Below are 9,188 nucleotides of genomic sequence, written 5' to 3' on the forward strand. Positions count from 1 at the left end.
TCTTCTCCATTTCCATTCTTCTTCCTTCCCCCCAAGAATTGGTCCTCATATTGGGTAAAAACTGCTTAAGAGTAAGGCTATTAATTGGTCCAGATGCTAAAGACATTGTCCATTTCTCTGTAAGGATTTAGCACAAGGGCTATGGGGTTTTTTTGTTTCCTCATTTGTTTACTTTACTATTAAAAAGTCATTATTATTCTCTTTCTCTTCCTCTACCTCAATCTTATCTTCTAGTTACTTTGCTTAGTTTCCCTATGACAACAGTGCATCAAATTTTATCTTGTAGGTTATTATACTTTATTTCTTCTTAGCAAAAAAATTACCAAAAATATGTGTAAGAAATAATTTGTTTTGGAATTCCTTTAAGAAAAACATAAAAAGCCTCCTGAGATAATTGAAAATATATTCTAGCATTAACTGATCAACTGTCAGTGAACTTTTTTCCCAAAGGCACTGCTAAATATATATATATATATATATATCTTTTTACATTCTTATAAAATGTATACATAATATATTAATATATATTACATTCTTATAAAGTGTAAAATGGTCATGTGTCAAAGGTTTTATTTAATTTATTAATTAATTAGAGAATGTGTAAAAGATATAACTGGTTCAAAGGTGAATTCAAAGAGAGAGAGAAAGAGAGATAAGGAATGCTGAAATGAATTTACAAATAGATGCAAAACTGGCTTTTTCCACAAGGATATGGAAGGAAATCAGTTGTCCCTTCACTTGGACACAATTCATTTGCACATTATAGATAAGAGTCATCTGCAGACTCTATCATCTACAAAGTTGTATGTAGCTCAGATAAAATCAAAGGAGGAGATACCCCACAAGGATGCACAAGACAGAAGACTCAGTAATCTTTTTTTGCCGTTTCAAAGTCTTCCATAAATTTTTCTGACTGTTAAGTCAGGATATTTAATTCTTTGTTCACAGTATGTCATTTATATTTGTTTTTAAAATTTTGATAGTGCTTGTATGGCTTTTAATTACTCATTTGAAACTATGAGAAGAGGAACCCTAGACAGAGGAAAAATTATCATTGTAAAAATTATTTTTTGGCCAATCTGGACATATTCATATAAGTATATACTACCAAGGAATATGACTGCTGAGTTCATGATTATTAGGATTGCCAAAACATACAGGATTGCCAGTTGAATTTAAAAGAAACAACAAATTTTTTAAAGTATATGTATGTGTTAAATATGATAAGAAAAAGAGGAAAAATGGCTGCTGGACATGTGATTACAATTTGTACCTCACTAGCCTAGGTCTTACTTTGTCTTTCCTAGGTGCAAAGAGATAATAGTTTCAGAACATGGCATACACTGAAAGCGGTTTGTTAAATTTCTTTTAACTTTACTTTTATTATTTATTCAAGACAATGCTGAGCAATAGTTATCACCTTCATTTCTGCATGCACACACCAGGCCCAATTGCCCAAGAGGAGAGGTGCTCATAGTTACAGCTTTTTCCTTGAGGAGGAATGGTGAGCCTGCAGTGACAGCTCATTCCTTGCTAATCTCGGTTAAGGAAGATTAGATTATGACATCCAATCACAACTTTCTAGCTCATTCAGGACACCGAAGGACACACTCCTCCTTTTTTCTAATAAAAACCCAATAACTAGCAAGCACAGCTTCTGGAAATAGAAGGATATCTCAGAAGAATTTGACAACTGTGACATATTTTATTCCATGTTGCATTACGCCTAATTAGTCTTCCTGGGCAAGGTCACACAGACCTTGGTTTGCTCAACAGTTAGTTTGTGAATTCCACCTACTCTGCAAAACAAAGGAAAAAGCCATAGTATGGTAGAAGAAGAGTGTCTCTTGTAACACCAATGAAGGCCGGAATAGTGTGAATAAAGAAGGTAAGATTCTAGAAAAGTTTCAGAGATAGAGTCAATAGTTTGGTTTGTGATTTGATGGAAGAAATAAATGGAAGTATGAGTTGAGAAGAATGGCCAGGCCTCTGGGTTTTGTAGCTGGAAAAACTGTGGGGCCTTACTGAGGTGGAAATTAAGGAAGGAGAAGTAGGTTGACTTTTATATAAAAGAGACTGTGTAAAGGTGGGAATCTGAATTTCATTGCTTTTGTCTCCTGAATATTCTCCTTTCCTGCATCAGCTTTTCCACATTCTGAATAATTTTACCTAGCAAACTACATTATATTTCAGTTCAGGGCTGGGCGTGGTGGCTCATGCCTATAATCCCAGTATTGGGAGGCCCAGGCCGGCGGGGATCATCTGAGGTCAAGAGTTCGAGACTAGCCTAGCCAACATACTGGAACCCCGTCTCTACCAAAAATACAAAAATTAGCAAGGCGTGCTGGCAGGAGCCTGTAATCCTAGCTACTCAGGAGGCTGAGGCAGGAGAATTGCTTGAACCCAGGAGGCAGAGGTTGCAGTGAGCCGAGATTGCACCACTGCACTCTAGCCTGGGCGACAGAGACTCTGTCTTAAAAAATAAATAAAAATAAAAAGACAATCTGAAAGAGTGATATTTTAGGCCAGGTGTGGTGGCTCACGCCTGTAATACCAGCACTTCAGGAGGCTGAGGCAGGTGGATCACCTGACGTGGGCAGTTCGAGACCAGCCTGGCAACATGGAGAAACCCTGTGTCTATTAAACACACAAAAAATTAGCTGGGTGTGGTGGCACATGCCTGTAATCCCAGCTACTCAGGAAGCTGAGGCAGGAGAATCACTTGAATCCAGGAGGCAGAGGTTGCGGTGAGACAAGATTGTGCCATTGCACTCCAACCTGGGCAACAAGAGCAAAACACCATCTCTAAATAAATAAATAAATAAATTTCAGTTCATTCTCTCTTTAAAAAAAAACAAATACCAATTATCATCTCATCAGAGCTTCTGGTCAGCCTGAGATTATCAGTGTTCCCATAATGAATTCCCATAAATTCCAACCCAAAGCAAACAAACAAGAAATTTGAATCACTCTACTCAGCCTGTTGAGGGGAAACAGACGATTTTCTTTTCCATCTTTTGACATACTGAAAATAGCCTGGAGGTCTCCCCGTGTGCCTGATTCATGGTTAGTGCCCTATAAATAACTACTGAAAGATAAATGAATAAATCTTTGTTATATGTCCTTTAGCTCTAATGTGTAATTCCAAGATCTACTGGAAATTCCTTTTGTTCATAATTACCACTAGTACCTGGCACCCATTGATTTTGATTAAGTATGTGAGGTCTATTTTTGTCCATTACTTAGCTAATGTTGCACAATTAGTGACAATCTTATCCATTACGACAAGAACAACAGAGGACCATGGTACTCAGTCTAAAATCTGTTGGCTTCCCACACAGAGTAAGATCCAAACTCCTCGCTTTACGGCCTTTAATGATTTGGCTCCTACCAACCCTTCCAGCTAATCTCATTTAAATTCTGTCTCCAGGACAAGATCTGAATTCACATCTTTGACTAAAGTACCAGTTTCTCTGCTTTTCACCCACTTCCATTTTCACTCTGAAATGTCACCTTCACCAGGTCTTATTTGGAATCCTAATTCATCATGGAGCTTGGCCAGGGATGGAGCAAAAAAAGTCTGCTAAATAGTGAGTTTTTAAGTTCCATTCTAAGAAATTTAGATTGAATTATTAATCTAAAATTCTTTTTCTAGATTATGATCTAAGCAATTAAAAGAGAAAAAGAACTATTAGCATCATTGAAAAGATCATCTTTGATAATATCCTTCAAAAATCAAGCACAGAAAATATTTTTAACACTGTTTTTCTTTAACCCAAAGTATTTTTCACATAAAATAATCAAACATAATTTGTAAATGTGTCTCAGGTAGTACTTACTTTAAATAATTAGACCTTTTGTTATGACAATGAACTGCTTATTTTTTATTTTTAAATTTTTATATACAGTAATTTTTACAATTCATGTAATAGCAACTGCTACCATCAAATCTCTTTACTTTGGTTATCCCTTCTTTAGACAACAGTCTGCAAATTACCACTGATTTTTTGCAAAAGTTATTATGTTAGCTGTACTGTCATTTTTTTTAACGTTGACCAAAGATAACCTAGAATCACAGCTATTATGTGATCACACAAAATGATCATATAACAAATCAGACCTGGTTTATCACCAGCATTTATAAAACCAGACCTGGGGAAAGAACTAGGTCTGAGATACATGCATAGTCTTAATATTGGGAATGTTTTACCTGTCCTGACTATTACAAAATCAAAACAGTGAGAATATTCACAATAATTGCATCACTTAAGTGATAAAACCCCAACTCATGAGTAGATAACATGCTGAACTCAATTAAGTGTCCTATGAGCTGAGAAGACATTGGTGAGCAGCATAAGTCAGAGCTTTTCTTGCTGAATTTATGCACTTTCATTTAATTTGGAGTTGGAGAGATGGACAATACACAAAACTTGTATCAAAGTGATCAGATATTTAGAGTTTTAAGAATGATTGAGTGGCCACTTTAGAATGGAGGGTCTGAAAAGGCCTGAGAAGGCAATATTCAAGCTGAAATCTGAAAATGAAAAGGAGATGACAGTGGAAAATTCGGGAGGAAGAGCATTCTAAGCAGAAGGCCCTAGAGCACTGTGGGGAGACAGAGTGGTACATGATGTTGGAGAAGAGGCACAGATAGATCACATAGTGGATTTTAATCTCCAAGCAGAGAAGTCCTTGGAAGATTTTCCAAAGGGAAGCAACATGGTCTAATTTAGTGTTGTTCTTTTTCTTCTTTTTTTAAAAAATAACACTTTGGAAACTCTAGTAAATGGATTTGAGGGGCAGAAGCTGAGGCCAGTTGGAAGGCAATAGTCAGATCTACAGATGATTTTTCTCAGACTACGATGGTGTTTGTGAAGCTGGAGAAAATATTAACCCAATTCGGAAGCAGAGTCAAAAGATCTTGTTCATTCATTGGATTAGAGAGAGGATGGGGAAGGAAATTCATTCTAGAATATTACTCCCTATTTATGTGCTTCTTAAGATTCTTTGAGACAGTCTTAATGTCTTACTGTGCAAAGTTATCAGTGTCAAAACAGAGTCACTTATGTCAAACTCTAAAAAGATGGAGCCAGGAGGCAATGGAGAAGAAACCCTCAGGCACCTATGTTTGGAACAGAAATTATTGCAAGAAATTCCTTAAAATCACAGTATACCAGATAAGCCACTTGCACAAGGACACTTGCCTAACAATGGTGGTCTCCACCAGTAAGCTAATGCCAACTCCTGCAACAAGCCCCTGTAACCAGTGGCTTTGTTTCAAAGCAGGTTACCTGTAATTCTTTCTTCTTTTAAAAGCCTGCTCTTACCCAAACCCCTTTGGATGCATCTGTGGTCTGACATAGAACCCACATCCCAAATTATAATTCCTTGCTATTCTCGAGTTAACTCTGTTTTGGAGAGTCAGTCTCTCTACTGTTTATTTTAGATTCACAACTGGTTCCTTTATTGATTAACTCATTAACTGACACATGTTTATTTTATGTTTACATATTTGCATAGATTTCAGATTTTACCTTTTAGAAATAATCTTTAACAGTTGGAATGGGTTAAGGAGTGAGTAGGAAATGAGTAGAGGCAACACATGTATACAACTCTTTTTAAAACTTTAGATTAGAGATCAAGCTGTTCTTCCATTACCCCTCTAGAGAGGCAGCCTGTACATTGTTCTGCGGAAATAACCAATCCCTATTGCATGCAATCTCAGTGCAAGGAGCCCCCAAGGTTTAGATATGGCCCTATAAGTTGGCCAGAGCTATTGGTCACTAGGCTGATGTCACCTCAACTTCACACAAGCCCCACTGCTCTTGGAGCCTCCTTCTAGAAAACTAATTTCTGGGTCCTGAAGGGTAAGAACACCCACAGGGTGATAGCATCAGCGTGCAGCAGCAGCTGGTAGAGCATGACATCAGTGCTCTGTGTGGGCCAGGAGCGGGGTCTAATCATTGCTCTGTAGGCCGAGGCTCAAGGGCAGCCCCAAGTGTGTGGAGGGTGAGGGACATGACATCACCTGGCTACAAGGGCCAGGGGTGGGTCTAGGTGCCTCTCTCCCTCTGGATCATAGGCCCTGGCAGGGTGAGAGGACCTCAGGGTGGTGTGTTGGTGGACTCTCCGGCCCTTTCACAACACCATAGTCCTCATGACCATCAGGGTAGTGAGTATTCACCTTTTAAATTTGAGAGAGCAAAGGCTCAGAGGGGTGAACTAACTTGCATAAGATTACACAGCAGAGCTGAATTCTAGATAGTCTAATAATTCTTTTTTTTAAGAGAAACATAATCATATTTTACTCATGAGATATTTTGAAGATTAAATTAAGTAATGTACATAAAACACCTCACATATCCTTAAAATTCCTGAATATGCTTTTTGTATATGGAGTCTGTCCATCCAGCCTAGAGCAGGGACCTATTCTGATTTCTCGCTGGGTCTCTAGTAACTCAACACAAAGGAGAAGCAGAGTATCCTGAGCAAAAGACCTGAAGCTAAGATAATAGATCTTATCAAGCAAAAGGTAAGGCCAAATATAGCTGTCTCACCTGCATCCTGACAAGCAGACACATAGGCACACACCCAAGCTTGCACCTCTCACCTTGTCTTTTTATTGGCATCACCCTTCCTATAATCATCCAGCCTGAAAATCTGCTGTCATTCTGCTCCTTCATGCCTGCCACGCCCAATAAGTCAGTGACTCCACCTCCTATTCCTTCCTTATTCTCTGTTTTTCTCAAGTAAGTCCTCCTTAAATGACCTCTCACTTACTCAGATTGTTTCTTTAGTTCAATTAATAAATATTATTTGTGCTTAATAATCATTTTACCAAATATTTCCAATTTTCCAATATTTTCCAAATATTTCCAATTTTCCAGTTCACCAAATAGTTCCAATTTTACCTTTACCTAGCACATAATGGGATAATGCTTCCTAGTCCCAGAGCAGTGAGGTGTTTGAGTAGATGTGACCCACCCCACTCTTTTGCTTTCAGATACAGCATTTAGTTGCCACTCTGAGGAGCTCTAGAATTCTCTTTTCCTCCTCTCCCAAGAAGGAAATTTCAATAGATTCTGTCTCAAGAAACCGCTTTCTTTGCTTATGTGTAAGAAGCAACCCCACATCCATTCAAATTTGATCATGAGATTGCAGAAATTCAGTCACAACTTCAGGCTCCACTTCTAATTCTGGTTCTCTTGCTATTTCTCCCACATCTGCAGTGATTCCCTCCACTGAAGTCTTTGACTCCCTCAAAGTCATTCATGAGGGTTGGAATCAACGTCTTCCAAACTCCTGTTAATGTTGACATTTTAATCTCCACTAATTACAAATGTTCTTAATGGCACCTAGAGCGGTGAACCCTTTCCAGAAGCCTTTCAATGTACTTTGCCCCAGATTCATCAGAGGAAATCAGTATTTATGGCAGCTATAGTTTTACAAAATATATTTCTTAAATAACAAGACCTAAAAGTAAAATGTCAACATTAACAGGAGTTTGGAAGAAGTTGATTCCAACCCTCATGAAACTCCATCTCAAACAAACAAAACAGAAAAAACAATAAAACACTGAAAATTGATGGTTCTAAAAGATATATAACACAGTAAATGTACATAATATGTGAATGTGATGATAGAAGAAAAAAAATCGAATTACCAAATTATCAAAAATGATATATTGAGACAAATACTACATAGTCTCACATAAATGTGGAATCTTAAAAAGTTGAACTCATAGAAGCAGCAAGTAGAATGGTGATTACCAGGCCTGGTGCAGGTAGGTATCAGTCAAAGAATACAAAATTTCACTCAGGAGGAATGAGTTCAAGAGCTCATGGTGATTATAGTTTATAACAGTGTATTGTATAACAACATCACTAACAGAGTAGATTTTGTGTTCTCACCACAAAAAAATAAGTATATAAGGTAATGTATATATTAATTTAGCCATTCCAAACTCTATACATATTTCAAAACATCACTATGACATCATAAATATATGCAATTTTTATTTACCTGTTAAGAAATAAATACAATTTTAAATGATACATTGAATATATACACATTGAAGAAGAATAAAGACTGCAAGAAAATGCAGCAAAATGCTAATAGTTGTATTTAAGCATTTTTCTAACTTTCTGTAATTTTATGATACAGTTCTGATAAAAAACAAATTTTATTAAATATCCATTCGCTGCTCTGTATCTGTTCTTAGACTTTGAATAGAGCAATAGAGAAAGTATTTGGTTCTATTTGTTTTTTGGTTTTTTGAGATGGAGTTTCACTCTTGTCACCCAGGTGGGAATGCAGCATTGCGATCTCAGCTCAACACAACCTTCGCCTCCTAGGTTCAAGTGATTCTCCTGCCTAAGCCTCCTGAGTAGCTGGATTATAGGCACACACCACCGTCTCCAGCTAATGTTTGTACTTTTGGTAGAGATGGGGTTTCACCATACTGGCCAGGCTGGTCTCGAACTCCTGACCTCAAGTGATCCGTCTGCCTTGGGCTCCCACAGTGCTGGGATTACAGGTGTGCCACCGCACCTGCTGAGAAAGCATTTGATAATATGAAGCAGGCCGTAGCTTAAGAGAGAACTAAACCTTTGCACAGAAGTACAGTATAGAATTCTTACCAAACAAGTGATAGTGGAAGCTTGATTATGTATAAAGGACCACGATAAATGCTTTTCACAATTTTAGGTGGCTGCATAGCTTTGAGCCTCAGATCTCTTCACTGTACTGAAGGGGATAATAAGGGTCCTTCGCAGACTTAATGTGAGGATTCAAAGAGATTATACATATAAATGCTAAGAACAGAACCTAGACTATGGTGAATTTTCAATACATGTTAACTGTTTTGGTTATTGGATTTTTCTTTAATTATGAATTCTTGGTTACAGTGCCCCCATGTGTCTATACATTGCACTACTTCTGGTCTTTAAAAGGACTACTTAATCCTTTAGATTGATGCATTTGAATGACAGTTCTAAGGCCATATATGATTGTCCACTCATGTTTTATGTACACTATGAAGATTAAACAGCTCCTTTAAATGTGTGTTATCCCTGAATATAAAAGTAACACATGCTCACTGTAGAAACTTTGGAAAATACTGAGAACTATACAGAATTCCAGTCACCTACATACAACTACCTATTTTATGTATTTTGTATATTCTATAT

At 37.4% G+C, this 9,188-nt stretch overlaps 1 non-coding gene across 1 annotated transcript; it reads right to left on the minus strand.

Moving 5' to 3' along the window:
- Nucleotides 1–4,123: 4,123 nt before the first annotated feature.
- Nucleotides 4,124–4,254, minus strand: LOC118149054 (small nucleolar RNA SNORA72). Its single transcript, XR_004736220.1, has one exon. It is a non-coding gene; the product is annotated as a small nucleolar RNA SNORA72 (small nucleolar RNA).
- Between the last annotated feature and the right edge of the window lie 4,934 nt (nt 4,255–9,188).

Source organism: Callithrix jacchus, chromosome 17 (genome assembly GCF_049354715.1).
Source record: "Callithrix jacchus isolate 240 chromosome 17, calJac240_pri, whole genome shotgun sequence".
Classification (NCBI taxonomy): Eukaryota; Metazoa; Chordata; class Mammalia; order Primates; family Cebidae; genus Callithrix; species Callithrix jacchus.